A 26,470-nucleotide genomic window follows, 5' to 3' on the forward strand; every position below is an offset into this window, starting at 1 on the left:
ATTCCCACACAATACATTAAGATGTTGTTTTAAAAGAAGCGTTTACGGGCCAAAAATATTATCAAGGTCTTTCTTCCCGTGCAAGCCAGAAAATTGCATTTCCCAGGTGGAAAAGGGTACTGCAAAATTCCCACAGATTTTCAAGTTGGGATTGTGCCTTATAATTTATCAGTTTTACATAAGTTTTTTTCCTTAAAGATTTTACTTATTTATTTGAGAGAGAGAGGGAGAGCCCGAGTATGGCAGGGAGAGGGTAGGGCAGAGGGAGAGGGAGAAGCAGGCTTCCCATCGAGCAGGGAGCCCGACGTGGGACTCCATCCCAGGATCCTGGGATCATGACCTGAGCTAAAGGCAGATGCTTAACCAACTGAGCCACTCGGGCGCCCCATAAGTTTTGTTCTTGACAAAGTATAATTCTTATGGATTAATGCAGTGTGTTTGTGGTGAATGCCTGCTTGGAGTCAGACGTGATGTGAGATTTGGGGGAAGAGTCTGGCAGGGGAAGGATCTATCCACCAGTAATTGCAAGATGCAGTGGAGAAGAGCGCTCTCAGAGAGATGCAGAGAAACTGCTGAAACTTCAGAGGAGAATTTATGTCCGACTGTGAGGATTCTAGAACGTTTCCTGACTAGGTGGTTTGAATAGGTTTTAGAATGGAGTTTGAGCAGGTGGAGATGTTTTAAGAGGACATTTCAGGTATGGGGAGGTCATGTAATTAGAGAAGCCCCGAGAATATGTGTGCGTCTGGGAATGCAACTTCTGTTGGAACAATTGTGAGGGGCATGAGATGTGGTTGGAAAGAGATTTGGGCCAGGTGTAAGGAGGTTGGGAATGCCACCCTAGGACTTTTGGATTTCATTTGGATAACCAGGGCCTCTCATGGTTTTTAGGTAAACTGCTTCAGGAAGTTTAATCTGGCATCAGGTTAGCAAATAGAAGGTGGAAGAATAACAGACCGGGTAAGAGGTCACATGGCTGAGGACATGGTAGTGAGAGTGGGAGTTCAAGGGGAGCAGGCTTCATCTCCCAAGGCTCGGTGGACACAGTCCAGGGACTGGATTGGTGGGCCGTCTCAAAGCAATGTGTTAGGAATGATGGTCAGTAGGTCACAAATGAGGACCCAGACCTGGGAGAATATTAGGGTCATTAATAAAAATAGGGAGAAAAATGGGTTTGGGGCAAGAGTTCAGTTTGTTTGTTTGTTTGTTTGTTTGTTTATTTATTTATTTATTTATTTGAGAGAGAGAGAATGAGAGAGAGCACAAGAGGGAGGAGGGTCAGAGGGAGAAGCAGACTCCCTGCTGAGCAGGGAGCCCAATGTAGGACTCGATCCCAGGACTCCAGGATCATGACCTGAGCCGAAGGCAGTGGCTTAACCAACTGAGCCACCCAGGCGCCCCAAGAGTTCAGTTTTTAATGTGCTGAATTTTAGCTGTCTGGATGTCTAACAAACAGAGATGTGGGGCTCAAATTTGTGAGAGAATTTAGTGGTAGGAAGTAGAAGATAAGATAAAAAGGCATGATATTGGCATAGGAGAGTGTGCTCACTGTGCTATATGCTTTCGGTCTACTACATGGGGTACTTAACCTCCTGTAACCCTAGTGTTTACATGTGAGCATGTAAAATAGATACAGTTACTTAAAATAGATAAAATAGATACAGATACTTAAAGTAAATATATAAAGTAAAACATATAAAGTGCCTATTGCATGCATATGTAATAGTATCCTTGTATATATACAGAATTCTTATTACATATATTGTCCCTTTATGCCATGGGAGAAAGCTGAAGGGTGAGAGATTAGCTTGTTTATGGGCACACCGCTGGTGAGTGGCGAGGCTTGGGTTTGAACTAAGGGTTGTTTGACCCCCAAACCTTTGCTTCTCATCACTAGGAGAAGGTTAAGAGCAATATCCTTGAGAAACACCAAGATTTTCCTATTACAACAGGAGCCAGAAGAAACCCAGGCAAGTTTCAGTGTTAGGGTTGTCAAGGGGCCTTGCCAGTGATGCTGGATGCTGGCACTATGGGAGAGCACGAGTATTTACTCCCAAGAGTAAAATGTCGAGAGCAAGAGCTGAAGTCGACTTCAATGAGTGAGCGTTGGGGAATGGGTGCTAACAAGTACAGACCTACATTGTATTTTTCCCGCATGACAGAACATACGGGAGGAAAAGGCAGAGCAGACAGGACAGGGGAGGGAAAGAGTAGGGTAGGACTGCTAGCACCTGACGTGTATACAGTTTGCCAGTCAATTTCAATTCTAGTTTTCGGTTAGCTAATTTCTGGGATTGGGGGCTCTTTAGAGGAACTTAGGGATGGAAAGAACCCTCCTGGGAGTTAATAGAGTTTGTTGAAATGGAGCCCATTCTGCTATTTTATACATTTGTAGTGTCCTAAAAGGAATTTGTGTTTATAATGTGACCCTCTCCTAGTCTCTCCCCAAGTCCCTGAGGGCCCTTGAAGATTATGAAGAGCCTTTGAGAATCATCAAAGAAAACATTAATGTCAGTGTGGTTTTCTTTTATTATCCATCTTATTTCGTGTTAATGCTTAAATTGGCAATTCATGTAAAGTAAGATATATAATGTTACTCTCAACCAAATCACTTTACATAATATATATAATTTTAATCCAGGTTATAGGCATGCCTTATTTTATTGCCTTTCGCTTTATTACCCTTCGTAGATACTGTGCTCTTTACAAGTCAAAGTTTTGTGGCAACTGTGCATGGGGCAAGTCTATCGGCGCCATTTTACTTTGTGTCTCTGTCACATTTCATGTTTTGGTCATTCTTGCAATATTTCAGACTTTTTCATGATCATATTTGTGGTGGTGATCTGTGATCAGTGATTACAACTTGCCGAAAGCGCAGATAATGGTTAGCATTTTTTAGCAATAAAGTATTTTTTAATGTATGTACATGTTTTTTTTAGACATAAGGCAACTGCACACTTAATAGCCTGCAGTACAGTGTAAACATAGCTCATGTATGCACTGGGAAACCAGAAAATTCATTGGACTCACTTTATTTCAATACTCATTTCATTGCAGTGGTTTGGAACCAAACCCGCGATATCTTTAAGGTATGCCTGTATATTTATCTTGTTAAGGATTATAATTGGATTTTCAGTGTGATCGGCCAGATATGGTGCTCCGGTTGCTTTCAGCTTTGTGTGGTGCTTCAGTTTGCCTTGATGTTCACGGGTTCTGTGGTGTTCAGTGGGGCATGAAGTTGTTTTCTGGTGTTAGCCTTTAAATATCACCATTTCTGTGGACCACAGGGTGCCAAGAGATAATCACATTTTACTTCCATAAAACTTTTCCTTGGTCAGGATTCTTAAAACTTTGTCAAAATAAACAATGTTGTCTTTGAAACGGGTACTCTGGCAGTCTGTGTCTCATTTTTCCTGGTGAGAAAATGGAGGCCATTTGTGATGCTCAGGCTTTGTGGAAAAGGCTGATGTTATGTTCCCATTCTGAGGTTTCTTCCGTAACCCTCCCTGTAACATATGTTGCAAAATCCTTGAAGAGCCAGTGCCCCTCCAGTCACAGAAGAGTCGAGATGAGAAGGGCATACCCGTTTCCTCTCAGGTGTGCGACACAATCAGAATATTAAGTTACACGCACAAGTGAAGAGTATCCAATGACATGCTGCATTCCTCTTGTTGACCTTGGATCCCACTTTCTGACCTACACCTCTGTCTTTGCCAAGAGCTAGAAGAAGGTGTCCCTGCCCCCAGGCCCAGTGGTGGCATGGATTCCCTAGTCAGTCCCAACCCGCAGTCCGGCAGCAGCCACACGTGGACCGGGTTAGGTTTGGGGCAGCCTGCTCCCCAACTCCTATAGTTGCAGAGACAAGGCACCTCCTAGCTCTGTTCTGCTGGTTGGTCTCTGTCATCCCTGATGGTAAAAGAGGCCCCAGTGGGTAGTATGCAAACCATTTTCCTTGAGGTGCAAGGAACCTTTAAGTCTTCAAGCGTGCCTGTCATTCAGTAGGAGCAAGAAATTTCTCTTTTTAAAAAAAAAAAAAAATGCAGCCTAAAATGCTTCTTGATTTAGCTTTGCTGGCACTGGGTTGCTAAGCAGCACCAGTTTTCATGTGAGAGAAAAATAAATATCTGAAACAACAGCAACAATGATAAAACTCCAAAGTTTCTAGAAGCTTTTTGTTTGCCTGAGTAGTGATGGTTCAGTGTAGAAGTCAAAACCCCATGGCAAGAATAGTTGACAAATTGCAGGGGTTGGCGTTTTCCCTTCTCCCAGTTTTTCTTGAATGTTGGCCATCTTTGGCCATCTTTGGCATAGCCACGGAGACTTACTTTACTGTTAGAGGTCTCCCCTCCCCCCTAGTAGGGCCTTGCATTCTCTGGAGTGTTTAAAAAGAGGCTTTAAAACCACAGAAAACTTTCTGTCTGCCTTTCTCCTTCCTCAAAGGAGAGTCAGAAAATAATGACATTGTCTTCCCAGTTCTGCTGTCTGCATTTAGCTATGCTACAGGAAGTCCATTCCCCGTGCCGTAGTGTGCTCTGGAGAGGGTAGGTAACATTTTCCCATGGTACTAGTGTGGTTTGATAAGAGAAAATTTGAGAGACAAGGTCCTTTCATTCTGCAGCATTTTAGTGTCCAGGATAGACAAAGCACTGGGGCTGTCTCAACAAAATCTAAGAGCTGCAGTACAGAAGGGGGGTGGGTAGATTTATTCTCTGTTATCTAAGAAAGCATAGTCAGTACAAGCGAGCAGAACCTGCTAGGAGGTGAGTTTTTGATAGAAGGGAGAACTTCATAATATTTTTCATAATGAGAATGTGTTCATGTTGGAAATGAGGATTGAGGAGTTGGAGAAAGTGAGCAGGCCTAGAAGGCCTGGCCCACTCAGAGATTCTCTGCCAAGGTCCCTGGAGATGTAGAGCCGCGAAGACAGGTCCTCAGAGCAGAGCTCTGGGCTTGGAACTTGGCACTTAATTAGTATTTGTGGAACTAAGGGTGATGAGAAATATGATCCTTTTGTTCATCTCTCTTTTATGAGCAGCACCAAGAGTTCTTGGAAGGGAAAATAAGAATCTGGGAGTGAGGGGATGGGGGTGGTGGGGAATGGGTAGGTGAGCAATGCAGAAGGTACCGTTGGATGCCTTTCCTTAGGGGACAGGATAGTGTGGAGTGTTTATGGGCTTGACTCTTTGCATGGTTGTGCCCATTTTTATTTTCTTTTATAAAATAAAAAAACTTTCAGAGCTATCTCTTCCGCATCTTTCAATATATAATTGAGAACAATAATAATTATAATAGCCAATATTGACAGAGGGATGATTATGTGGTGGGCACAAGGCTTATCTCCTTATATGGCATTTTACTGAAATACTCTATAGATAGGACCATATAGTGTAGCACAGTGAGCTCTAAAGTGAAATTCCTTGGGTTGGCATCTCAGCTCCACCACCTTATGTGACTTCTGTGTGATCTGGCCACCCTGTTGACTCTCAGTGGCGGTTTCCTCCTCTGCAAAATAGAAATAATGAAAGTACCTCTTCAACAGAGTAGTTGCAGAGATGAGCTGAGCTGATCCACAGGAGATACTCATCTCACTGCTGTTGCACACGTGAGGAAGACGAGGCTCAGGGAGGCTCAGTAACTTGCTCAAGGTCATAGTCCTAGGAAGTGGCCAAGCTGAGATTTGAACCCAGTCTGTCTCCAAAGCCTATCCCTTAACCTTACACTGTCACTGTCAGATAATGTGTGTATAAATATACACAGTTTTATATTAAACAACTTTAATGACTCACTTGTATTTTTTAAAAGACTTCATTTTTTTTTTTTTTTTTTTACAGTGGTGTTAGTTTACAACAAAATTGAGAGGGAATTGCAGAGATTTCCTATATATTCCCTGCTCCCCCCCCCCACATGCAGAGCCTCCCCATTATCAACATCCTCCCATCAGAGTGGTACATTTGGTACACTTGAGGAACCTACACGGACATGTCATTATTGTCCCAAGTCCAGAGTTTCTTTGGTTCCCTCTTGGTGGTGTAGTTTCTATGGGTTTGGCCAAATGTGTTATAACATATATTCATCATTATAATAGCAGCATATTTTCACAGTCCTAAAAATCCCATGTTCTGCCTGTTCATTTCTTTCCTTGCCTGCCCCCCGCCCCCACTTCCCAGGTGCACCACTCATTGGTCTTTTTACTCTCTCCATAGTTTTGCTTTTTCCAGAATGCCATGTAGTTGGAATCATATGGTAGGTAGCCTTTCAGACTGACTTCTTTCACTTGGTAATATGCATTTAAGGTTCTTCTGTGTCTTTCAATCGTTTGATAGCTTATTTCTTTTTAATGCTGACTTGTTTGTATTTTGAGAGAACCAAGGGGTTTATGTGATCATTGTACCCATCAGGCAATGGGAAGAAGGCCAACTGCTCTCAACTGGCCATCTTTCCTCCCCTCAGATCGCCCTCCGTTTGCCGTGTCATGTGTGACAGGCAGCCTGCTTCTGAGATGCCCTCTCTCTGGGGTCAGCAGGTTGTGTCAGGCCTCCCAGCTCACTTTTGCCAGAAACTCAGCGAAGAAGCTCTGCTCATCATCTCTCTCCTTGTGTTCATCACCATCAGGATAATTAACATATAATAATAGAAAGCCCAATATTTATTAAGTGCTCACACTGTTAAGTATTTTACATCATAATCTCATCTAATGCCCTGCTCAACAGCTCTGTGAGGTAGATATCATCATCCTCATTTTACAAATGAGGAAACTGGGGCTTTGGGCAAGAATTGCCCAAGGTCACTCAGCTGGTAAATGGCAGTGCTGGGATTTAAACCCAGGACAGTCTGGCTCTGGAGGTGGGACCGTTAAACCCTAGTCTATACTGCTGCTCTGTCTGTTCGCAGTGGCTTTATGGAAGGCTCTGTCTGTGTGGTCCCTGGCTAATAGACTGCACAACTACATTCTGATCCTTAGAAACAGCAGACCTAGAGTATATGTAGATTGAACAAAATCACTAAAAATAGAATGTTTCAATGTCTCAAATAAATTTTCAGAAATCCAAAGTACACCAAATAGTGCAAGTGGGAAAATATAAACATGAAGTATCATTTCAATAATATGTAAAGAACTGATTTTTCTAAACTTTAAGTCAGACTATCGCGAATAGGCTACCTGCTTTTAGCAAAAACTTTAGAATTACCGATAGAAGTATTTTATTAATGAAGTATGTATGCTGTTGAAGTCTATATAATGATAATATGGCCACTTGCATCGGACTAGGATGCTTGCAGAGAAAGTTTTTTTTTTTCTTTTTCTTTTCCCTTTCTTGTCCTGGCAAGATGGCCTGCTACTATGTAGATAAGCAGGGCAGGGAGAAGGGTATTTTTCTAGACTGAACTCCATCTCTTCCCCTTTACCTCTCTCTGGTCCCCCTCATCTGTACTGCCCCATAGTCATTTAGTCCAAATAGGTCCTGGCAGACAGCTCCGTGCCTCTGAGAACTGCTTACTGTGGAACTCATCCCTCCCATAGGTTTCTAAGACGTGGTGCCACTCGAATCTAGATCTGCTGGTGGGAGCTGGCTAGATGCTCAAGAGGAGTCTCACTGGAGTCTGGGCTGAGTCAGGTTCTCTCCCCTAGAGATTTGGAATTGGGAGAGGGAGAAACTCAGCCAGTTACTCTAAGATTGCCCCTGGGCTTGAGGCTGAAGGAACCCTGGTGGTGGGTCAGGTGCCCAGCGGAGAAGGCAGACCACTGGGAAGGATGGGGAATCTCATTAGAAGAGGGTGCAGAGGTGAGAAGTGGAGAGTTGTTGGCCAGCTCTCGATGGCCTCAGGTTACTCTTGAGTTCCAGTTCTTCCTACTTCCTGCTGATTCCTTTTAATGAATCCCTTTTTATTTCTGTCAGTTTAGTACTATTTTGGTTGCAACGAAATCATCTTTGGACCCTGTGAGAAAATTCACAATGCACTGTACCTGTGATTTGATGAATTTACAGATACATGATTTATTCATCGACTTTGATGTAACTCAGTTTATATTTTGGAGCCGTCAGGCAGCTCCAGCATGTCCTTAAGGCTGGCTGCTGCTTGGGCCCCGTCCTTACGGAAACAGGTCAAGTGGGTCCGCTCAACAGAGTTTTAGGTGGAAACTGGCATTTTGAGGTCACCCAAATCTGAACCTGTTGCTTTATTCCCATGATTTTAACTAGCACTTCCTTAACTTTCTTCTTCAGTTTTCTCAGACCAGTATTTAAATCAGAAGTGACTTTTCTCTTAACGCTAACGTAATTTCTTTTTTTTTTCGAAGTAGTTTTGTTCCCAGCTGTTGGTCTCCAACGTGATATACCCATTTCATCCCCCGCTGCATTCTCACACATCTTCTGGCGGGGTGGGCCTCTGGTCTGCCACTCAGTCATGTAGCATTTTAACGTATACTCTTGCATCTGACGTACTCTTCCTTTGTCTAGAGCAATAGTTTCGAAGTTTTATTACATTAGGACCCAGTTTGAAAATTTAATGAAAGCTTTGGGTCCTGTTCCCAGAAAATAGTATTATATATACACAGAAGAAATGTAGGTGCAGTTTTAGGAATTTGAGGTTAAGAACCTAGAACCATGGGGAAACCAAGAGCTGCCGTATATATCCATGAGAAGTTAGGGTCTGGAACATGTCTTCAGGCTCAGCCTTTCTTGTCTTTTGCTGTTGACTTATTCCATGTTTCTGCTCAGAAGCTGGGAGGGGGACAGATAAAGATGTCATTCATATCAGACTTTAGCTTTATTTTGTCAGTGACACTTCATTGTTTCTGTTCCTTACCCGGGACAGCCACCAAGGAAACCCTTTATTAAAATACTGATGGCTCAGTTTGGCCATGGAAAGAATGAGCCCACGCTGAAAGGCATTGTCCTTAAATAATGAAAGGCAGCCATTTTCCATTATTTTGAGATGTGCCGATATTCAGACTTCTGCCTGAGTGGGAAGCAGAAGGAAACTGACTTCGGGGCAGACTGAAGAAGGCACCTCTGTCCTCACCAGGTTTTCACAGTGCAACCTTGTTGTCTCATTTGAACTCCTCTGAATTGCCCTGAAATTAAAACCATTGGGAAACACCACTGCTGCACTTAGTGATAACCGAGAGCTGACCATGTGCTAGTATTTTAGCTCCTGCATCTTTACCATGGCAAACACCAGTGTCCTACCTAAGTGTTTTGACTAATGAATGGTAGCTGGAAAATGGCTAAATTAAGGGTTGGCAGTTTCAGCTCATGCACAGTGGGGCATGGCAGTTCTATTTCTGCTAGGCTTCCACAAGTTCTCCAATTTCCACTGTAGCTAAAAGTCAGAGTAGATAAAATGTCTACTTGATGAAGCCAGCCACTATGTAGTATCCTCCAAATAGAAGTCTTCCCAGCAAGTGTAGTACCTGCTTTCCTGGCTCTGTCTGGGGTCCTCAAGACCACCCCCATGTTTGGGGATGTGCTCGAAGGGGGATGTGCTGGAAGGGGGTAAAGTTGTACTCACAGCTAGATTCACCACAGCAATGTAGTAAGGACAAACAGAGAAGAAGACAACCCGGGTGGAATCTGGAGGAATCCACATGTTGTTTTGCTTATGCTCTTTCCTCCCAGGAGAGGTCACACAAAGCAGACTCTTCCCCCAGCCCTGAAAATATAGCAACATGTGTTTGATACTTCCATTCAGGAAAGCCCATTGGAGACCAGTGCCTATTGGGAGGTAGTCCCATAGGCACCCTTTGCCCACCAAATACCAGAATTCCAGACTCCCAGATGGAAAGCAGGTGTTTCACAATAACCCCCACATATGCACATTTAGGTACAAACAGTTTAGGCATGATGGGCCATCCTAACTTTAAAGGGAATGTTTTCTATCAGTTTAAAGACCTGTTTACCAGCCTAGTTCCCAGACACCAACCAGGGGCCAACTTTGCAAGCAGGCCTTTCTAAGGATGCCCATCTTAGGCCTGCTGTGTTTATTCTCTTCCACATACTGGGCATCTTCTAACTGCTGGGGTGAGGAGCTTGAGGGCAGGGGTGACCGTGAGTTACTATCTCTCCTGCAAGGTTATTCTCCGTCTTTGGGATTTAGAGCCTTTTCTCTTGTGCTTTGGAAGTGTCTTCTCCATGCTGTTGGGGAAGTGTGTGTTGGCAGCCCTATTAGGAAGTACAGGATTAACTTTATTGAGGAGCTTGGGAATTGACACAAATGTGGTCAGTGCAGGTCAAGTAAATTTCAAGCCATGCAGCCTTATGTCACTGGACTAATTTGGCACAGGATGAAAAGTCCCTTAAAAGCCCTCCTTGTCTTAACTTTCCGGTTGGTTGATTTCTCCTTGAGTATGACCCCAAAGGGCAGGAATCAGTTTTGTCAGCTTTATTTCTGTTCTCACCCTTCAGCTCTATTGAGTGCTGTCGTTGGGGGCCCCACATTTTCTCAAGGATCAAGGTGCTGCCATGTCTGTCTTGCCTTCCCTCCTTGGCATCTGGTCAAAACCCACCTCTTCATCTTGGCCTGAGCTTTGTAGTGTCTGGCTGATGCTGACCCTCCTCAGATCTGCACCCTCTGCTATTTAATCTTCTGGATTTTTCTCTAAAAAATCTTTTTATTTAAAAGGTAAAAAAGGTTAAAAAAAACCCTATAGCCTTAGATGAGGATTTGTTAGATGAGCTTGTCATCCAATATTAGCACTCTGTTCCTCCTCCCGAGTCATTATTTTTCCTCATGCAGATATTTGTAGAATTATTGTCTCTCTCTTTTTTTTTTTTTTTTTACTACCAGTACTGTCTAACCGGTAGTGAGTTAGGGGAAGGGTTTGATTTCCTTTTGTTTGTATCACAGCTCCTCTCTTGACCAGATAGCAATGACTTCTATTGTTCTTTACGTAGTATTGTGTGTTTCTTGTTACTGTAGAGATACAAGTGTCTAGAATTCTAGAGTCTACTAGACTAGTCTAGAATTTAAGTAAAATCTAATTAAAGCTTCTTAAACATTTGTACTAAGTCTGGAATCTGCCTCAAAATAATCTAGGGATATCGATGAATTAAGCTGGCCATCAGTTAATGATTGTTGTAGTTAAGGGATGTGCACATAGGAATTTCTTATATTATTTTTTACTTGTATATATATCTCAAATTATTCATGATAGAAGTTAAATGAACTGATACTTGGTGTTGGCATCATTTCTTTTACGCACTTACCAATTCATTCACCAAACATCTATTAAGCCGCTCCTTCATGCCTTGTACTGCATGGACAGGCACAAAAGATTAAAGGAAAAAAAAAAAACAGATCTGCTTTCTGGAAGTCCAGTGTGTAACAAACTCTGACATAGTGGTGGAGAGCTAGTAACCTGGCCCGAGGATTACGTGTTTGGAGTTTGGACCTGCAAGAAGCCAGTAGCTTTCTTTGTCCAAAGCCAGGTTAAGATCATTTCTATACTTTGAAGACTTACTGTACTAGGCATTCCTTTGTGAATCAACTCAGTTGTTTCTTCAGAAGGTGTTTACCCATTCCATTCGCAGCAGTGAGCTAGGTCTGCAGGAGATCTAGTGGACATAATTATAAAATTCAAGATTCCTTTTCCTAAGCATTTAGTCTGCGTAGGGCAGAAGGCCGGCACTAAGGCCTTCTTGAGCACCTGATGTTCCAGGCGCTGGCCAGCTCTCATTCATATGACCCACGAGTCAACCAGCCAACCCTGAGAGGGTAGGTACTGTTAGTTGTATGTATGTTTGTTTGTTTGTTTGTTTTTAGGTAGTTTTGTTTTCTCCGCAGTTTACGGACTAATGCAAGAAACGGAAGCTTGGAGAGTTGAAATTAACTTACCCAAGGTCACACAGCTTGCTTTATTCATTGACAGTCTGCCTCATTCCAAAAAGGATTTCAGGCAGTTAAGCCACACAGTTAGAAAATTCTTTGTGGTCTTTCTACTGTCCCAAGAAAAACAAGACCATATTTTTTTCTTTTTAAGCTTCAATGATGCATAGTGTTTCAGTCAATATTACTACATGGATAGCTCCAAGTTTAAATTGTGCAAATGTGCTTATGTATGTCTCTGTTGGAAGGTGTAGGAGTAAGAAAGGAAATCTCTATATTTGATTTCATAAAGTCATGAGCTTTATATAGTTGCTTGAGCCACACATGCCCGTGCCTGGTTGTGTGCACAAGACAGTTCTTATTAATCATTGCACAGCTGGTGTGTGTTTTGTCATCATTATTACTTATTCTTAATTACCAAAAGTGCACATGGGCTGCAGACTGTAGATTGTGCCAAACCAAACCTCTAGAGTGGTTGGACTAATAGGTTTTGAGGAAGATTTACAATCATTTGTAAATGATAGCAGTGCTGTATATATTCACATAAAGAAACAGTGTACATCAGAAACTCACACGAAATCTGGATCATAATCTTGAGTCTAGGATTCTCGGTATCTGCCTCCTGTTCTCTTTAATTTGTTGCTGAATCAACTTTGCTTGCTTTGTATACTGAGAATAGAATCTATTTATAGGCTATGCCCTTTTTTAAGGTAGTTGTTTCTCTTTCCCTAACTCAGCAGTAAGTGGAAGTGGAGACATTCTTTCTCCAGGAAAGCCTTTAAACCCTTGATTTCTCTAGAATGTCATTTCTGTTTAGGTGAAATGCGGGACATGACCACTAAGAGGATTAGTCATCATTTTCAAAATTTAATGAAGGAATTAGGTCATTTGCGCTTAATGTGCTAATAAGCTCAGAGTAAGCTGTACTTTCTGATGGATTGATATGGAAGGGTCCTTGGAATGATAATTGTTTCTCGTGTCTACTCCTTTTTTTCCACAGTTTCTGTAGGACTGGGTTACCTGCAATGCCCAGAGTCACAAACAACCTGTGGTTGAACTTTTTTGGAAGTCCTGTGGGCTTTGTCCAAATTCCATGTAACTTAAAAGAAAACTCTTCCACTTGACTTTATTATTTGGATGAATCCAAACTCTTGTAAATGGTTTCTAATTCTCCGTTATTTTCCATTCTTGGCAGCTTTCCTGCTCATTACTGTAGGTCAGTGGTTCCTAACCAATTTTTATGTTTCATACTTCTTTGAGAATTTGATGAAAGATAACAATCTCATTTTCTAAAAAGAAAAAATACAGATGCATATATACCATTTACAGATGATTTGAGGGTATACAGTAATACCAAAGTCTGTAAGAAACCTCAGTTGGGAACCCCTGCTTTGGTGAAATAAACTTGGGTGATATTGAAATAACTTAATAAAAACATGTGGCCCATTGACACAGCGTGGGAGTGAGGGAACTAGAGAAGTTTATCAAATTACAGGTTTCCACATGTGATGGTGTGTGTTACCTTTTACTTATGTCTTTACCAGTAGTATTTATTGTCCATTTCTTATCTAAAACAGATACCTCAAACACATGCTTTAAGATAGCAAACTCAGATCTCAAAATCTTACAATATAAACCAAAAATAGGTTAAAAGGAGAAAAGAATAACACCTTGGTGTCAGTCAAATGGAGGAAAAGGCTAGAGACTAGCAAATAACATTTTTAAAAATTGGCATGGACCATATCTGTTTTACTCCTAACTCAACCTTCCACAGATGTGATACCCAACAGATGTATATGTAATCCTCAAAATCCCTTTTTGGAGGGAGGAGTATAAGATGGTTTGGTCAGCCTTGGGTGAGACTTGCAACTTGCCCAAAGGTAGACGCTCCTCCTGACCACCTTGCTCTCCCACCAGGGCAAGGAAAATAGGTGGGGTGTGATATATCATGGACTCTCACAAACATCTCAGGGGTGGTGAGCTCCAGCAAAAAGCAAAGTCAGAAAGAAAACCTCAGAATCAAAACTAAATTTCAAAAAAAAAAAAAAAGAGCTTTTGTAGGAGAAGAAGATGGGAAAAATGAACCCCAAGAGTAGAGAGAGGAATGCCATTTCCCACCCTGATAGCTTGTGGTGTGAGTGTCTAGAAGTCATGTCTCTTACCTGGTCCATCTTGTGCCTGGAGAATGATAGGAAGTGGTGATAAACCGGCCACTGAGGACAGAGACTCCTGGCAGGGGCTGAAGGGCCAGGGCCTCTGCTGGAATTGTGGGCAGCCCAGGCAGGGGGACTGAACACAGACAAGTGCATTTTGGCAAAACAAGAGATGAGGTGAAAGACCAGGTTGCGTGCAGCCCTGGCTGCATTCCTTGTCCTCCCCATCCCCATTGGTTGTGGACCAGTTGTGTCCTCTCAAAATGTTGAAGCCCTAGACCCCAGTGGAGGGGCATTTTGGAGATGGGGGCAGTCTTTAAAAAAGGGAATTAAGATTAAACGAGGTCATAAGGCCCCCATCCAACAGGACTGCTGTCCTTGTAAGAAAGGGAAAAGACACCAGGGATGTGCATGCACAGAGGAAAGGCCATGTGAGGGCACAGCAAGAAGGCAGCCACCTACAAGCCCAAGAGAGAGGCTTTGGGAGCAGCAGACCCTGCTGGCACCTTGATCTTGGATCCCCAGTCTCCGGAACTGTGAGAAAATAGATTTTTGTTGTTCGAGCCACCCAGTCTGTGGGGTTCTGTTGTGGCAGCCCAAGCAGACGAACACACCATTCTCTAGCTACAGAACACCGGGCAGGCAAAGCTGTAGTGTGTGGAAGAAGAAAATAGACCCCGGCAACATGGGAAGAGATTCAAGGACGTGTCACCCCTGGTGTTGTGGTGTGAATAAAGTGTTGACAAAGCTGCCCATTTAGAACACAAGTAGAATTGAAATCAACCAACCAAAAATATCCAGCGTGGAGTCTGTATGAATGTATTGCAGCAGGAGGGGAGAAAATGTAAACTGTAGTGGAAGAATCTGTTTTGGAAGAAGTACTGATCTAAGGAAGAGAAGAAATGAACTTACTAAAATTTGTCTCTGTAGAAGAATTAAATAGTTAATGAAATGGGAGTTGAAAAAATAAAATGATTAAGGAAGATTTTTTTTGATATTTCTCTTTCACAGCCTACCCACTTTATTTATTTATTTTTTTATTAACATATAATGTATTATTTGTTTCAGGGGTACAGGTCTGTGATTCATCAGTTTTACACAATTAACAGCGCTCACCATAGCACATACCCTCCCCAATGTCCATCACCCCGCCACCCCATCCCTCCCACCCCTCTCCACTCCAGCAACCCTCAGTTTGTTTCCTGAGACTAAGAGTCTCTTATGGTTTGTTGATTTTTTTTTTAAAGGTACTTGCAGAGCTCAGAAAACAGACTGACACATGTACGGTATTTTAAAACAAATGAACAAATTAAAACATATCAAAAGGAATAGAATGAAAAATTAAATTACCCTTATTGATAAAACAGTCACAGTCAGTGGAAGGAGAGAGACAGGTAGAAGAAGTCAAAGAAGCAGACGTGGAAGGCAAAAATGACCCGTTACAAGTCACCACGGCAGTATAGAACAAAATGCATGGAACACAAATAATTTTCTGAATCAAAGTGAGACCATAATCTGTTCAAAACGTTCACTGAATTTCAGGAAACCTCAATTCTGACTTTTAAGTTCTTCAGAATTAACCATATAGGGACAAACTGTGATCCATTTATTAGATTTTGAGGAAAAATAAAAAATCCACTAGGAGGATACATCTGGTTGCCTCATATTTTCCTATAGCAACTCTGTAGGAGAAAATAAAGCAGTGTTTATAGGTTTTCAGTATCTATTTTTGGCCACAAAGAAAAATCCCAAATTTCAAAAGGCAGAAATAACACAGACAATTTTTTTCCTGATCTGTAATGCTCTAAATCTGGAAATTAGAAGCAAAAAAAAAAAAAAAAAGTCCCTGGTCATCTGGAAATTTAAAAACTTTCATGATTCATGGATTAAAATAGAAATAAAAAAGTTGGAGAATACCTAGAAAAATATTGTGAAAACAAGAATATCAAAACCTGAAGAATCATGCAGAAATTACGTTCTGAGGGAAATGGATAACAAAGCGAGAAAGAATGAAATAAGTTACACTTCCACCCACCTCCCCCCAAATTTGAAGAAATTAAGAAATATAAAAGATGAAATTATTAATTAGGAAAGAAAAAGTGTTTTTTTGTAAAACCTCTTGCATTTTTGGTGGAGTGGGGAGCATAAAATAAAACAGATTTTCTTGGCTAAGCTAGTCAAGAAGAATGGGTGGGAGAGAAGGCTCACATATATAAATAGAAACAAATGTGGAAATAACCATAGATACACAGTGCACAGAATTTTGAAAATCAGAATAAAATCAGTGAAATAATAAACAGAAAACTTTAAAAGAGCTGCCATCCCCCCAACAAGCACCAGGCACAGATCTTTTCACAGGTAAATTTTAAACTTGGAAGAAACCGTTTAATCTGTTAATGTTTTAACTGGTCCACACCATAATAGAGGAGAGTTTCAAATTCTTTTTATGACGCTGGTAGGACACCAATGCTGAAGCCTGTCAGATATAAAGTTGTAGATCAATTTTACTTAAGCATAATTTGCAGAGGCCTTAAATAATACATCAGCAAATAATAGCAGTACTTTAACTGTGTAATATTTCAACCTAAGTTGACTTCATCCCTGAAATACAAGGGTGGCTCAATATTAGGAAATACATTAATATAATATATTATTAAGTCAAAGGAGAAAATCTTACAGCAGATGCCTAATAGCATGTGACAAAATCTACATAATTCCTAGGGAAATATTTTAGTAAAGTAGAAATTGTGGATACTTACTTAAAATGATCTAAAATGTGTATTTTAATCCTTCAGTATTCTCTTTAATTATTGAAATGCTTAGAATGTTGAAATTGTGACTTGGCTCACTGTTACTAATTAACAATTGTCCTAGAATTATTAGACAAGAAAAGCGAGAAAGCAATACGAGGTAGTTTGGAAACTGGACGGGGGAAAGTTTGCATTATTTACGGGTGTGATTGTACACATAGATTGTGTGATTGAAGAGCAGAGAAGAGAGCAGATTGAAGAGTTCTAGAGAGCAGATTGAAGAGTTCTTACATACACTAAAATGATTCACTGGGATGAAGGATTAAAAGTAATTACCAAAATCGATAGCTTCCTTATATATCGCAAGACATCAGAAGATACAGTGGGAGAGCAGGCCCTATTATCAATGTTTTCCGAAAAGATGAATTGCCTGAATGTAAGCCTAAATCAAGAAGAGATAAATCACCAGTGTGTAAGTCTAAATGAAGAGATGAAGAACACGTATTTGAAGAAAGCTGGAAAGCTCCACTGAGAGCCGAGAGAAGTCTCCGGGAGGAGGAAATGAGTGTGTGTGAGCTGGAATAGACTTCCTGTGATGGTTTGCAGTGTCCAGCAAGGCTTAGAATGTGCTCCTGCTTTGAAGCCATCTCTGTTACAAGGTACTCTATGGATAAGTGTCAAGATTTTGCAAAAATGTAGAACATATTTACTGCTACTGCAAATCTACTGTACCTCTCAGTGCAAAAATCAGAAACAGGTTGGGGGCTCTGCCACAAGTTCCGAAGATGCCACCCAAGGAAAAAAGTGGTTCTGGGAAAGGGGGGAAGGGGGAAGCAGCTTCTGGGAGTGACAGTTCTGACAAGAAGGCTCAGGGTCCCAAAGGTGGTGGCAATGCAGTAAAGGTCAGACACATTCTGTGTGAAAATCATAGGAAAATCATGGAAGCTATGGAAAAGTTAAAGTCTGGAATGAGATTCAGTGAAGTGGCCACACAGTATAGTGAAGATAAAGCCAGACAAGGGGCGACTTGGGTTGGATGACCAGAGGTTTCATGGTGGGACCATTTCAAGAAGCAATATTTGCCTTGCCTGTAAGCAGGCTGGATAAGCCTGTGTTTATAGACCCTCCGGTTAAGACAAAATTTGGATATCATATTATTATGGTTGAAGGGAGAAAATAAAGTTGTATGAAAGACAAAAAAAAAAATCAGAAACAGCCTCCAGTGGCAGGGAAGTGGGTTAAATAAATTATGGGATGGTCATAAGGAGAAATGTTCAGCAGCCCGTTAACAAGAATGAAGTAGACTCGGGCGCCTGGGTGGCTCAGTTGGTTAAGCAACTGCCTTCGGCTCAGGTCATGATCCTGGAGTCCTGGGATCGAGTCCCGCATCGGGCTCCCTGCTCAGCGGGGAGTCTGCTTCTCCCTCTGACCCTCCCCCCTCTCATGCTCTCTCTATCTCATTCTCTCTCTCAAATAAATAAATAAAATCTTTAAAAAAAAAGAATGAAGTAGACTCATAAGCACTGATACTGAACGTGGTGGACACACGCTAAGGTGGCCCAGTGGTCTAGGCCCTAGGATGCCTGTGGGACCCGTGGCTTGATTCTCACCAGTAGAATCTGAGGGGATGGGATGTTTTCCCCATGATGGTTTTGTTATAGAAGACTCCACGGGAGCAGACTGGAGACAGAGGTTCTTGTTGGCCTGGAAGAAGCAGATAGCTGTGTTGGGAACTGCCTCAGAGAGGACCACAAGGTAGGGAACTAGGGGAGCCTCCAGCCCATGTTCATCAAAAAGCCAGAACGCTCGGTCCTATGACTGCAAGGAAATGAATTCTGCCAACAACCCAAATGAGCGGGGAAGCAGGTTTATCCCCAGTTCGGCCTCTCTAATGCTAGCTGGCTGATACTTTGATTATGGCCTTGTGAGTCGAGGACCTGAGCAGAGGGACCCAGTTAAGATGTGCCTGGACTCCTGACACTTGGAAACTGTGAGATGAAAGCTTTCTTATACACATTAAGAATCAGAAAACACAGAAATAGTAAATGTGTTGTTTTTAGGCTTTGAGTTTGTGGTAATTTCTTATACAGCATAGTAAATGGACACACTGAAACTGAATGATATCTAAAACACTGGCGTGTACTGTCTCACTCTGAGTTAAATTAAAAAAATCTCCTGCTACTGACTGACCCAGCTTTTCTTTCATACCCTCATGACTGCAGTCATCCTGGCCTCTTTGGCATTCCTGGAACATGCCAGGCACATTTCTCCCTCAGGGCCTTTGTGCTTATTTATTTCCAATGTCCAGAACATTGTATGTTCCATAGTAAGCATTCAGTTAACAGTTGAATAGTTAAAAATTGAGGCTTGGAAGGGCAAAAATGAACTATTAGGACTTCATCAAGATAAAAAGCTTTTGCACAGCAAAGGAAACAGTCAACAAAACCAAAGACAACTGAAAGAATGGGAGAAGATATTTGCAAATGACATATCAGATAAAGGGCTAGTATCCAAAATCTATAAAGAACTTATCAAACTCAACACCCAAAGAACGAATGTTCTTTTAGGTAGAAAAGGGACTTTTTTTTTTTTTTTTTAAGATTTTATTTATTTATTTGACAGAGAGAGACACAGCGAGAGAGGAAACACAAGCAGGGGGAGTGGGAGAGGGAGAAGCAGGCTTCCCGCGGAGCAGTGAGCCTGATGCGGGGCTCGATCCCAGGACCCTGGGACCATGACCTGAGCCGAAGGCAGACGCTTAATGACTGAGCCACCCAGGCGCCCCGAAAAGGGACTATTTTAAAGGTTACATATTTAAAGAGCAACACGTTATCTGCATATCTTCATCCAATAATAATTCTAAAAACGGAAAATACAGTGCAGGATCTGCAGGTGATTAGTTAGCATCTCATCTTATTCTCCCCATTTGACAGCAGTTTTAGAGTTTTAGCCAGCTTTCACCAGCTGCCTAAAATTTCCACCTACCCTGCCCTCACCTCCCATCCTTCCCCAACACACAGACTTTACTTATCAGTGGGACTCTCGGGCCTCTTTTGGAGCAGTGCTCAGTATCACTACTATAGTACCTGTATGGTTTTTTTCCTGTGGGTTTTTTTTTTTTTTTTTTTTTTTTTTTTTTACATATTTTTGCATAGTAGGATATAGGAAAATAAGGTTAAAATGCCTATAGGTGCTATGGCTCTTAGGAAACTCCAAGGGGGTTAATCATCATGCTCTTCGACGAACATGTCTCTATCCATGGCTGTGGAACTATAAGATCACTATTTCAGGAGCCAAATAAGGATGACTTTATCTGTAATGAGTGCATTTATGAAATGGTAACAGTTTACAAAGCCTTTTCGTGTATTAATATCTGACATGTTATTCCATTGCAAAGGGAAAACCAGAATAGAAGGAATGGTAAGACGAGATTACTCCGTAACAGTCAGGGCCACCCGTGTCATGTTAACTGTGCATCTGGGACGGAATGAGCACTCAGAGCATGGCCGACTTGTGGCAGGAAATAAGGGAGCTCAGGTCTCAGCATGGTACAGTGTGAACTTATCAGGGGTTGGGGAAAGGTTACCCTGTATGGCAGAAAAGGGTGACAGGTCAGCTTGACAGGCTTGTTTCTATATTAAGGAGTCAGGCACTTGGCTCAAATAGCTTGGCGAGTGAGACTGTCTTTTGGGGAGGGGCAGATATTTTCTCATTCACAGATTCATGGGTCAACTATTCAAGCCCAGCCTGCATGCAGTGTTGGAGCCTCTTTTGAAACGCTCCTAGTCTTACCTTTGTTAAGACTTTGTAAAAGTTTGGTGACATGGAACTCCTCATCTCCTAAATTTACTGCCTGAGAGTTATGTAACTTCATTAGTTCAGAAGGTTTTTTTCCCATATATTTAGTTGACATATGCCTTCTTAGATTATTAACCCATTAGCCCTGGCTTTAATATCTGGGCCAAATACAAGATGAATCCCTCTTTCACACGATAGTGTTTTTAGAATCAGATGATTGATAAGTTGCATTTCTTTTGAATTTCCGGTCTTCCTGGTCACATTGTGTTGTGGTCTATAGCAAGTAATATATATATTTGGTCTTTGTCCATAGTTCCTGGCTCCCAGTTCCCAGAACCCTTGGAATTTCCTGAGCCATAAGAGCCATGGGAACATCTTTGTTGTATTTGGTCTCTTGTCCTCAGTTCCTGAATCGCTTCAGGTGAAATGGGAGTCTTATTATTCCTGAAAAGCTTTCTCTACCACAACTGGGCTTATGTAAATGAGGTGACTTTTGGAAAGTACTTCCTAAGGATGGGGGCTCTTTGCCAGAGGAACCTACAGTGAATAGAGTATTGAAATTTTCAGCCCTACCCCCTGATTTGGGGATTGAAGAGAGAGGCTGGAGGTTGAATCAGTCACTAGTGGCTAGTGATTTAATCAATGATGCCTATGTCATGAAGCCTTCATAATGAACCCAAAAGCAGAGGGTTTTGGAGAGCTTCCAGTTCGGGAGCCAGAAAGCTTCCCACATGTCATGGTGCCGAATCCCAGACTCCATGAGAACAGACTTCGTTTGGTACCTTACCCTATGTATCTCTTCATCTGGCTGTTGATTTATATCCTTTAGAGTATCTGTGGTAATAAATCAGTAATCTAGTGAGTAAACAGGTTTCCTGAGTTCTGTGAACTGCTCTAGCAAATTAATTGAACCCAAGAAGTGGATCATGTGAACCTCTGATTTATAGCCGGTCAGAAACCCAGGTAAACACCTGGTCTTAAAATTGGCTTCTGAAGCAGGGGTGGCAGAGGCAGTCTCGTGGGACTGAGCCCTTAACCTGTGGGATCTGATGCTACCTCTGGGTAGATACTGTCAGAATTGCATTGAATTGCTCTAGTGTGGTCCAGTCAATAAGGAATGTAGTTGGGATTAGCATCTTCCTTGTTCTAGGTGAACTCTCTGTCTGCTAATCCTGTTGGAGATGTCTTCGGCTTGCCAGTCATAACATATGGTGGCCTCACCCTGGCTGTACTGTTACATTGACTACTCACAGCTGTGGTTGAGGCATATGTTCTCATACTGTACTTGTGTGGCTGTTTTTACATGGGTTCAAGTATGGCCCCGATAGTTTTTTTCCTTTGAACCCTGCTCTGTTTGTTTCCAACCTGCTGAAAGCTACTTGGGCACACTTCTTGCTCAGGAAATTGTTCACTGTCTCTCCAGTTTTATGTCCTCTGTCTATGAAGACCAAGCCATTGTTAACAAATATTGAGCTCTGAGGCATAACAGTAGAAATATTTCTCTAGAGGTATAGTGGTGGATCTCAATCCCCAGGGAACATTTGGTAATGTGTGGAAACATTTTTGATTGTTAGACCTGAGTAGGGCTGCTATGGGTATCTAGTGGGTAGAGGCCAGAGATGTTGCTAACCATGCATAGGATGGTGCCTCCAATAAGAATGATCAGACCTAGAATGTCAAGGGTGCTAAGGTTGAGGAGTCTTTGTCCGTATTGATGTAGTTCTAAACAGTGTCTGGTGAAAATGGTATTTTTAATTTTGTTAATCAGGTTTATTAGCATCCAAGACAAGGCTTCTCAAAGTGTGAATGGGGGTTCCCTGAGACCCTTTTAGGGGTCTCTGAGGTCATAGCTATTTTTATGATAATTGTCTTTCTCACTCATTCTTTTACAGTTGTAGAGAGGAGTTTTCCAGAGGTCATATGACATCACAATATGGAAACAGATTGAATGCAGAAGCAGATATGAGAATCCAGCTGCCTTCTTTTAAATCTGACATTGAAGAGCTTTTTCAAAATGGAAAACAATGCCATTTCTCTCATTAAATTATTTTTGTTTTGGAAAACCATTGTTTTTTTATAAAACGTGTTGATATATAATGGATGTATTATTTTTAATCAACTAATATGCACTTAAACATTTTTTTAAATTTTGGTTTTTATTTCTATCACTAAGAATGTCGGTGGACATAATCCACACAAACAAAGATCCATACTGTTCTTTGGGATGCCAATAATTTTTACTAATATAAAGAGGTCCTGTTTTCATGTGTCTGTTGGCCAGTTGGATGTCTTCTTTGGAGAAATGTCTTTTTGTGTCTTCTGCCCATTTCTTGATTGGATTATTTGTTCTTTGGGTCTTGAGTTTGATAAGTTCTTTATAGAATTGGGATATTATTGCTTTATCTGATAATACATTTGCAGATATCTTCTTCCATTCCATAGGTTGTCTTTTGATTTTATCAACTGTTTCCTTTGCTGTGCAAAAGTTTTTTTCATCTTGATGAAGTCCCAATAGTTCATTTTTGCCTTTGTTTCCTTTGCCTTTGGAGATGTGTCTAGCAAGAAGTTGCTGTGGCCGAGGTCAAAGAGGTTGCTGTCTGCATTCTTCTCTAGGATTTTGATGAATTCCTGTCTCACATTGAGGTCTTTCATCCATTTTGAGTCTGTTTTTGTGTATGATGAAAAGAAATGGTCCAGTTTCATTCTTCTGCATGTGGCTGTCCAATTTTCCCAACACCATTTGTTGAAGAGTCTGTCTTTTTTCCATTGGATATTCTTGCCTGCTTTGTCAAAGATTAGTTGACCGTAGAGTTGAGAGTCCATTTCTGGGTTCTCTCTTCTGTTCCATTGATCTTTGTGTCTGTTTTTGTGCCAGTACCATACTGTCTTGATGATTACAGCTTTGTAATAGAGCTTGAAGCCCAGCATTGTGATGCCACCAGCTTTGGTTTTCTTTTTCAACATTCCTTTGGCTATTCAGGGTCTTTTCTGGCTCCATATGAATTTTAGGATTATTTGGTCCAGCTCTGGGAAAAAAAGTTGATGGTATTTTGATAGAGATTGCATTGAATGTATAGCATAGACATTTAACAATTCCAATCCATGAGCATGGAATGTTTTTTCCATTTCTTTGTGTTTTCCTCAATTTCTTTCCTGAGTGTTTCGTAGTTTTCTGTGTACAGAACCTTTGCCTCTTTGGTTAGATTTATTTCTAGGTATCTTACGATTTTGGGTGCAATTGTAAATGGGATCAACTCCTTAATTTCTCCTTCTTCTGTCTCATTGTTGGTGTATAGAAATGCAGCTAATTTCTGTGCACTAATTTTATATTCTGCCACTTTACTGAATTCCTGTATGAGTTCTAGCAATTTTGGGTAGAGTCTCTTGGGTTTTCCACATAGAGTATTATGTCATCTGTGAAGAGTGAAAGTTTGACTTCTTTGCTGATTCAGATGCCTTCTATTTCTTTTTGTTGTCTGATTGCTGAGACTAGGACTTCTAGTACTATGTTGACCAATAGTGGTGATAGTGGACATCCCTGTCATGTTCCTGACCTGAGAATGATATTTGCTGTGGGCTTTTCATATATGGCTTTTATGACATTGAGGTGTGTTCCCTCTATCCCTACCCTCTGAAGAGTTTTAATCAAGAAAGGATGCTGTACTTTGTCAAAAGCTCCTTCTGCATCAATTGAGTGCATCATATGGTTCTTTTCTTTTATTAATGTGCTCTATCATGTTGATTGATTTGCAAATGTTGAACCACCCTTGCATCTCAGGAATAAATCCCACCTGGTTGTGGTGAATAATCCTTTTAATGTACTGTTGGATCCTATTGGCTAGGATCTTGTTGAGTATTTTGGCATCCATGTTCATCAGGGATATTGATCTGTAATTCTCCTTTTTGCTGGCGTCTTTGTCTGGTTTTGGGATCAGGGTAATGCTGGCCTCATAGAACGAGTTTGGAAGTTTTCCTTCCATTTCTATTTTTTGAAACAGCTTCAGAAGAATAGGTATTAATTCTTCTTAAATGTTTGATAGAATTACCCTGGGAAGCCATCTGGCCCTGGACTCTTGTCTGTTGAGAGATTTTTGATTACTGCTTCAGTTTCCTTGCTGATTATGGGTTTGTGCAGGTTTTCTATTTCTTCCTGGTTCAGTTTTGGTAGTTGATACATCTCTAGGAATGCATCCATTTCTTCCAGGTTACGTAAGTTGTTGGCATATAGTTCCTCATAATATGTTCTTATAATTGTTTGTATTTCTTTGATGTTGGTTGTGATCTCTTTCATGATTTTATTTATTTGGGTCCTTTCTCTTTTCTTTTTGATAAGTCTGGCCAGGGGTTTATCAATCTTACTAATTCGTTCAAAGAAGCAGCTCCTAGTTTCGTTGTTCTGTTCTGTTCTTTTGGTTTCTATTTCATTGATTTCTGCTCTAATCTTTATTAATTCTCTTCCTGCTGGGTTTAGGTTTTATTTGCTGTTCTTTCTCCAGCTCCTTTAGGTGTAGGGTTAGGTTGTATATTTGAGACCTTTCTTGTTTCTTGAGAAAGGCTTGTATTGCTATATACTTCCCTCTTAGGGCTGTCTTTTCTGCATCCCAAAGGTTTTGAACAGTTGTGTTTTCATTTTCATTTGTTTCCATGAATTTTTTAAATTCTTCTTTAATTTCCTGGTTGACCCATTCATTCTTTAGTTGGATGTTCTTTAACCTCCATGTATTTGAGTTCTTTCCAACTTTCCTCTTGGGATTGAGTTCCAGTTTCAAAGCACTGTTATCTGAAAATATGCAGGGAATGATCTCAGTCTTTTGGTACTGTTTGAGACTGGATTTGTGACCCAGTTTTTGATCTATTTTGGGGAATGTTCCATGTGCACTCAAGAAGAATGTGTATTCTGTTTCTTTAGGATGGAACGTTCTGAATATATCTGTGAAGTCCATCTGGTCCAGTGGTTCAAAGCCCTTGTTTCCTTGTTGATCTTCTGCTTAGATGATCTGTCCATTGCAGTGAGTGGGGTGTTACAGTCCCCCACTATTGTATTATTATCACTGTGTTTCTTTAATTTTGTTTGGTTTATATAATTGGCTGCTCCCATGTTAGGGGCATAAATATTTACAATTGTTAGATCTTCTATTGGATAGACCCTTTAATTGTGATATAGTATCCTTTCTCATCTCTTACTATAGTCTTTGGTTTAAAATCTAATTTGTCTGATATAAGGATTGCTACCTCAGCTTTCTTTTGATGTCCGTTAGCATGATACATCGTTTTCCACCCCCATTTTCAAGCTGGAGGTGTCTTTGGGTCTAAAATGAGTCTCTTGCAGAGAGCATATCGATGGGTCTTGCTTTTTTTTTTTTAATACAATCTGATACCCTTTGTCTTCTGATTGGGGCATTTAGCCCATTTACATTCAGAGTAACTGTTGAAAGATATGAATCTAGTGCCATTGTATTACCTATAAAGTCTGTATATTGTCTCTGTTCTTTTCTGGTTTGTGTTACTTTTGGGCTCTATCTTCGCTTAAAGGATTTTAATATTTCTTGCAGGATTGGTTTAGTGGTCACAAATTCTTTTAGTTTGGGTTTGTCCTGGAAGCTTTTTATCTCTCTTTGTATTTTGAATGACAGCCTGGCTGGATAAAGTATTCTTGGCTGCACATTTTTCTCATTTAGCACCCTAAATATATCTTGTCAGTCCTTTCTGGCCTGCCAAGTCTCTGTGGCTAGGTCTTCTGCCAGTCTAATGTTTTTACCCATATAGGTTACGTACCTCTTGTCCTGAGCTGCTGTCAGGATTTTCTCTTTGTCTCTGAGATCTGCAAGTTTCACTATTATATGTGGGGGTGTTGACCTATTTTTGTTGATTTTGATGGGGGGGGGGGATTCTCTGTGCCTCCTGGACTTGAATGCCTGTTTTCTTCCCCAAATTAGGGAAGTTCTC

The 26,470-nt window shown here is 41.1% G+C and overlaps 1 protein-coding gene and 1 pseudogene across 3 annotated transcripts in view; both read left to right on the forward strand.

Moving 5' to 3' along the window:
- The window catches only part of ARHGAP10 (Rho GTPase activating protein 10), a 314,695-nt gene that overhangs the window by 218,452 nt on the left and 69,773 nt on the right, over window positions 1-26,470 (forward strand). The window lies entirely within an intron of this gene.
- Window positions 12,348-17,939, forward strand: LOC118551378 (peptidyl-prolyl cis-trans isomerase NIMA-interacting 4 pseudogene; annotated as a pseudogene).

This window comes from Halichoerus grypus, chromosome 3 (assembly GCF_964656455.1).
Source record: "Halichoerus grypus chromosome 3, mHalGry1.hap1.1, whole genome shotgun sequence".
NCBI lineage: Eukaryota > Metazoa > Chordata > Mammalia > Carnivora > Phocidae > Halichoerus > Halichoerus grypus.